Below are 7,928 nucleotides of genomic sequence, written 5' to 3'. Positions count from 1 at the left end.
AAAATCAAATGTATTAGACGAATTTTAACAACCTTAACCAAAGGCAATCCTTAAAGGAATTTTTACACTTTGTGTATGTTGCCTTTCTGTCTCACTTAGTTGTTTCCTCTACTATCTAGTGTCAGACCCAGTAGCGCGCCTATTTAAAATTTAAGTGATGGAGTAAACATTTTGTTTCGCCCCTCCTGAAATTTAGATATTCACAAAAATAAAGTAAAATAAAATGGGTAATTTGAGAAAAAAAAAAGAATTATATTTTCAATTTTGAAGCTATTTTTCAAATAGAAAACTTTATATTCCTGTAAATTTTAAGTGGGGGTGTTAAATATTGTGCTGTGCCCTTCTGATATTTAGTTATTCGCCAAGGCTACGTCAAGTAAAATTGATAATTTTAGAGAAAAATGAGCTAATCTTTCTCAACTTTGAAGTTATGCACCAAGTAGGAAACTTAATCATGTTTTAAAATTAAACTGAATGGGTGAATAATGTGCTTTTTGACATTTGGAAAAGTGAAGTGAAAGTATAAAAATGATATTTTATTTCTGATTTTCACTCTATTTTCCGGGCAGAACACTTAATTTTCTTCCGAAATTGTAATGAGAGGTCGATCAAAGTGTTTTCCCTCTTCTGAAATTTCGACGTGTGCAAAAATAAGGTCAAGACAATTTCTTTTTAATTAGAAAAATTTCATCTTTGAATCGATTTTGAAAATCAAAAACTTTGTTTTCCTCTGAAATAAAAGTGAGGGGAAAAATCTCTGCTTCGAATCTTATGAAATTTAGACATTAATAAAATGAAATCGAGTAAAGATGAAAATTTTAGAAAAGAAAGTTGTTTTAAAACTTAGATTATCTGGTGGTTTCACCTATCCTAAAAAGTGGAAATACTAGACTTTTTTGTGCTAAGCAACTTTATGGTGCTGCCATCTATGCGTAAATTAAAGTATCTTATTCTAATACAGTGATAACGTTACACGTGTTAGAGAATGGGGAAAAAAATCATTTGTATTTTTCAAAGAAATTTCAAACAGTGTATTAATAGTAATCATTAAAACAATAATGTAGATATTTACTAATTAACTAATTTATCTAATTAAGTTGAAGTTACAGAATCGAAGTATTAAGTTGAAGTAACAAAAGGTGAGAAAGCGATACCTTAGTATCGATAATTTAAATAATTATAAAATATTTAATCATTGAGTGGTAACCATTTATTGAACTAACTAATATGAAACTGAATACTATTAAACTTTTTAGTGCTAGATATTTTGAAGTATTTAGCTACTTTAAACCACAATTAAAGTGTCATTTTCATAACTTTGCGTCTTTATAATGGCTAAAAGTCTTGTATGTTCATTAAGGTCAGATTTACTTGCCGGCCGTGTGCACATGCTTTTTTTTTTACTTTAACACCTTTAAAAGAAGGATTTTTTTTTTTTGCACATTATAAAAATTCCGGATCAAATAATTTTAAAAAGTACCGAAACTCAGGGTGCCGGTACTCTGTACCGAACATGTTACGATACATTTACGATCTGATATACCGTTGTGTTTACAGTAATAATTAGCCCAAAATCACTGAAACACTCTTATTGAGGATAATTGTAAAAATTACGGTATAATATTTAACGGTAAAAAGGAATTTTACGATAATACTGTTTTCATGGATGAGACAACCAAAGTACCTGTACTTTAATTGCAATTTGATCTGGAATTTTTTACACTACAGTAAGCATAGAGAATTGAGAGGTTATCTGCTCTGGAACTGATTCCATTGTAATAAGATTATGAAATTTTAGAGTTATAAATATTTTAAAGAATTAATAGAGATACAGAATATAAGAAACACCTCATGAGAAGAACATGAGAAACTGATATGTTTGAATTAGCTGGTATGATATCTGGTATGTTTGAATTTTGTACGAGTTTTGGACATCTAATGATCTAGGCATACATATTTTATTAGTATTCTTTTACATTATCAAGAGAAGATTGTACTCTTAACAAAAATACATAGTTTTCACATACACCACTAAATCTCTACTTTGATTACAAAATTAGTTTAAAAATTTTCGTATGCATCTGCGTATTTTAATTGTCTATAAAATACGTCTTACAGATACGTCTACTGCAATTATGTATAAAACTACTATATATAATGTATTTCTTACCATTTACTTAGCCCCAACATCTTCTGGTAAGTTAGTAACATACAATATATCTGCATAAACAAATTTGAACTTTCTATTATGAGATTGTGAAAATTATGATTAATCCCTTTTTATGAAAAATAGAAATTTATTTTAATTTAATATTTTGACAATTCTTTCTTTAAAATTGAAAAAAAAAAAATAAAACAGTTTAAACTNCTAAATCAAATCGTAAAAGTGTTTCATAGTTCCATATCTTAACCGTTATTGTGACGGGAATGATTATCACCGGTCTGTTAAAAAAATCAAGTAATTGCATTTTAGTATTTGATTCTACCTAACAGTTTAGAAAAATAGACTAAAAAAATAAATACTTAAACCAAAAGATTACTCAAGCTAAGCAATTTTAAAGAAAATTGTTTTTGAAATAAATAGAAGTTAAAGGTAGTAAAAGTTACTTGATTTTAGATCAGAGTTTAAAAGTCAGAAAGTTTGATAACGAATAAAAATACTTTTGTAAAATTATTACCCTTATAAGCCAAAAACCATTATTGTGTTCTAGACACGTGTAAAGTATTTTTATGACTGATAAAATCGTTTAAGCTTCAAACATTGAGTATAAATACGTCTTTATTTGATAAATCTTCGTTTTTTCTGTTATTGCCATTTATTGAACACCTGTCATTTTCAGAATAAAAAAAAAATTAAATAACCACACAAAATATCATAATGAGAATGAAAATTCCTTAATAGAGACATTGTTAAACGATAAATTTGGGCTCAAGATCTATGTTAAATGTAATTATGACTCCTTACTAAATGCTTGAATAAACTATTCAAAGTTGCAGTTGGTTTGTCGTCGGCCTTCTGAGACCAAGTCTGCGGGTTCTATCCCCAGCCCAGACACCGGATTTTCGGGATGCAGAAAATCCTCAGTGGTCATGTCGTATGATTATGCGGTATGTAAAAGATCCCTGGAGTGCCTTATTGGCTCTTGGCATTTCCGGCAAAATTAAATTCCTAGTGCACTTTAGCATCCAAATAGAGTCTCGGTGCTGTCATCTAGTGTGGCAGAAACTAGGCGTCCAAATTAACATAACCAACTGTATCTCACCCATTGTTGTTTTCCTGAAAGAGTGGATACCTCCTGTGGAGAACGCACTAGGTCTGCTCATCGGCAAGACCGATTGTGCAGCTCATTGGAAATAAAATTAAAAAAAACTATTCAAAGTTTTTTTTTTAAAGATTTTTTGCTGTAAATAAAGATTTCTCAAAGTTAGATAAAATTGTTTCAAGATAGCCTCTAAACAAGTATTGTCGAATTTGAATACCCCATGTATTTAAAATTGAAAGAAAACTCATTTGTGAGCAAAATGTATAGTCTCAACAGTAGTGTGAAGGAAAATGTGTGTGAGAGAAATGTTTGTTGGCTATCGTCAGGATTCGAACCAGAAACCTCCGAGTTCGTAACAGGATGATTAAATCACCATAGTTGTACTCCCTAGTCCAGGAACTATAAGGGAACTTCATATAGAGCCATAATGACACATCATGACATACACTCCACTTGCTTAAAAGTCTTTCCGATATAGCAAAATAAGGAAAAAGAGAAACTAAAATTTTCTATCTCCTGAATTGGGACCATAATTTTTTTTTTAAATGGCGGCTCTTTGAATCACTAAAATTAGAAATTAGTATGTTATGAAGTGTAAATTTGACGGCCACTATATAAATCTTAACTTTGCCGAATTGCAATGGTGGTTAGAGAATTCCATTACGAGACAAGAGTTCCTTTATTCGAATATTGCAGCAGCCAATGAACATCTCTCTCACATATTTTTCCTTTATCATCTCTTTTGAGACTAGGCATTTCACCCAAAATTGAGAATATGCTGTCTTAGTTTTGAATACGTGAGGTTTTCGATTTCGAATCTATTTGTTTTGGAGCTATTTCAACACATTTTATCCCAATTTTGAAAAGGCCTTATTTATGGTTCAAATATCCTAACATTTACTATCATAAGACATCTGCGTACAGCATAGTAGATATATAATGTCATATATTTATGGGATGAAATTATTAACCTTCCCAAACATGTATGAAATAAAGCTAAAGCAGTTGAACTTTAAATATGGATATGGGATAGAACTACGGATATTTGTATCGTTTAGTCTAGAAAATTTATTAATTTTGATGTTCATATATTTTACTGCCTCTCATACTTATTATGATAAAAGGCATATTTATAATTATTTTCTTCTTCTTTTTATTGTAATTGTTTAGTTGACATTGCTATACAAGGTAAGAATGTAAATACAATTTATTCCTTTTATTTTATCATGTAAATAAACTTATTTAGACCTAAAAACATTTTAAAGCAGCAGCAGCAAATTTTCTGCTAAACTTTTCTGTTAAAAAAAAGATGAATTGTAACAGACAATTAGCAACAATAGTTACTTCTCCAATTCTTGAAAAGAGAAATGGAATGATTCTTGCAACAAATTACAAATGATTTTAAATAAATATTTAATCTTAAGATTTGTTTCAGTAACATAACTCAGTAACATTCAACTTTCGAAAATTATAATTAAAATGCTTTTGAATAGCAAATAGAGTTATTATTCAATTATACAAGAAGATGTATGTTATGAGTAAACTCATTGAGAGATTAAAATTCAAATTATATGAATTAAATATATAATCTAATACAGTTTTTGTAAAATTCTAGATGCTGCTTGCGGACGTAAGTATTTCGACTAGTTTTAAATAAAAGTATTGGTTTGAGATAGGCATATCATATTATTGAATTTAAAAACAAAATCATGTAAATAAAAAAAAAATCCAAATCAATGTAAAAATATTCCAGATAAGTATGTTTAACGCCCATAAATGTTTTGATTGACTATTCTAGCATTTATTTACTTTCTCCATTTGAATTCCAAAAATTACTAATTTTGAATATTAATATATAAGTAACATCAAACTTGAATTGATTTATAACTGCGTTTGTTTTTAATGACTAATGTTTACGTAAGCAAATATATACTAAAATTTTTTATTATAAATTATTTTCAGTTGGAAATGTTATTAAAAGTAAGTAAATTACATAAAATTAGGATTTTCTAAAAGTAAATATGAGGATTTTATCTTTTGTCAGTATATCTGCTTTGAATGAATTATTTTATACATTTGTTTAAATTTAATCTTGATATCACTAATATTAAATCTTGGAAGCAACTTCTTTTTTCTAGCATTGCTAACACCATGAATATTATTTTAAATACATTTTCAAAGGCATGGTTTCTAAGAATTAAGTCAAACATGCATAAATGTGTGGTTAGCATTTAATTCAGCATATTTTTTAAAGCTAAACATGTGTTTCAAATTTTAATGCTGTGCAGAAATTTTTGAATTTAATTTATAAATGCTTACTTTCCCTTAATAAACATTACATTTCATAAATTGAAGAATGAAACATAAATTTATGTAAGTAAAATACTACATTTAACCTCCTCCGTACTTTTTTTAATAAATGTTTTTGAGAGGATATGAAACATGGATGAGTCTTATCTTTTTCTAAATATTATATTCATTTTCTTTTACTGTATTTAACAAATAATATGCTTTAATTTACAAATCTTGCATTTGCACTTAAGTTATGACATATTACATACATTCCGTTGTTTCAAATATCAAGCAATTCAGAGATTATTTTTATTTATTTAAAAAAAAACTTTTTAAAATTAGCTATATACTAACAGAGACGTTAGGAAGCCATAGAATATTAGGTTAAGTTAAATGCAAATAATTTTCTAAAAGTTTAATAAAATGTGGAAATATTTTTTTTCCTTAGACAGATATTTATTTAGTTTTCTACATGCATTATTTTTATACTAGAGCAGACTTACTTGTTATACAAATATCTCAAATTTTCGTGTAACAACAAATTTAATATGAATTACAAATAATCTCTAAATGCATATTTGTTTATAGAAATTAAATCTTAATTCTTTTTAGATAGACAGCTGAGTGTCTCAACCTTCATTTATTTTTCTATTTAGTTGATACCGGTATATTTTTTTTTATAAATTATGCATTCGAAATGCACGAGTACTCAAATATATTTATAAATAAATAAATATCCAAACTTCAAAAATTTATGTTTCACTAATTCATTAGAATCAAATCAAAAAGTACATTTATGAAAACGAATTAAATCACAAACACACTTATTTTTTATTCAAAAATAGGAATTATTGTATAAAGAGAATATACTTCATATCACATTTTTAAGCATGTATATTGGAGTATAAAACATATCAAAATAATATTCAACAAAAATTGAGTCAACAAATTGCCAAATTTTATGAAAAATATATATATCTAGCTTCGTTACAAAAAATTAAATAAAAGAGAGTATGTGTTATATTTAATGAGAAATTGCATACATAAATTTAAAATAATCTGATTTGCAATTACGAATTTTTGTTAATAACGTCTTATATGAATGACTTTATTTTATATGAAATATGTACGGTTCAACATGAAATATGAAAAAAAAGAGAAGAAAAAACAATTAATTATATTAACAAGAATTAAAAAAAAGAACAACGAGGAGTAAATCTTTTTGATTTTAAGATTTTATAAGGTCATTGAAGTAATGAATCTTATTTTAGTACATGTATACGTCAAGCTTTACATTATTATTTATCTTTCCGCAACTGTGTCCGTAAAACCTATCTTTATTGTTTTTACATGCGCTGATTTATAGATTTCCAAGATCAAAGTTTCTAAGAAATTTAAACAGTTGAATACGAAAGTTTCCTTGAGTCGCAGGTTCTATTTTTATTGAGTAAATACTGATTACAGTTATATAGGCTGTAAAATCTATGTTATATAATTTATCAAATAAACTCAAAGTAGTATTGCAGTTGAAAATAAAAAGATTTGTACCTTGCATTGAATTTTCAAAAATAACAGAAACTGCATTCCAGAAAAAACCTTTTCTAGAGAGTCTTCTTTAGTTAACTTGAAAAAACTTCAGGAAAAGCTAAGATCCATTGCAAGTTATAGAAGGGTCAAACTATATCATTTAAAGGCAGATTTCAAACCAAATTGAACATTACTGATTGAATGTTGAAAAAAAGTAAACATACATTTATTAGACTCATTCAATGTCAAGATTTTAAACCTGAGATAATGTTAAAATATTTCGAAGGCTTCTATATAGTAATCAATATACGTACTTTTGCCCATAATATATAAATCTTCTCTTGGTCTAATTGAATGATCTTTAAGAGCTTTAGATATAGTCCTTAGAACTTTAGTCCTTAAAAAGTCCTTAGCACTTTAGTCCTTAGAAAGTCCTTTACACTTTAGTCCTTAGAAAATGCCTGAGAAATATGAAGTTGTACGGATTCAAAGTCAGTACATAGGAGTTAAATACTGAGAATGTTAGGCTAAGAAATGTGTAATTTATGTGCAATTTATTTAGATTGTAAAAAAAAAAAAATTGGAAAATACGAGAAAATTCCCGCGGCAGAGATTCCAGACAAAATCCGTAAAACTGAGCAGTAGTGACCATAAATATGTAATTTTAACGAAATTGAATTTCAGTTAAAGAATCGCTTTGAAAAAAACATGTCATAAATGTGGTAACGTTATCAGCATTAATCTGCCTGTGATTTCCCATACAAGCAGTCACCCATCGATCTTATGCATTGATCTGATCTGACGCTTGAAAAATTACGAAGATGTTAAGTGATATTTTGAACAACT

The sequence above is a fragment of the Parasteatoda tepidariorum genome, chromosome 7, assembly GCF_043381705.1.
Source record: "Parasteatoda tepidariorum isolate YZ-2023 chromosome 7, CAS_Ptep_4.0, whole genome shotgun sequence".
In the NCBI taxonomy this organism is placed as follows: Eukaryota; Metazoa; Arthropoda; class Arachnida; order Araneae; family Theridiidae; genus Parasteatoda; species Parasteatoda tepidariorum.
The sequence above is the reverse complement of the archived record's forward strand: the minus strand, read 5'-3'. Positions refer to the sequence as shown.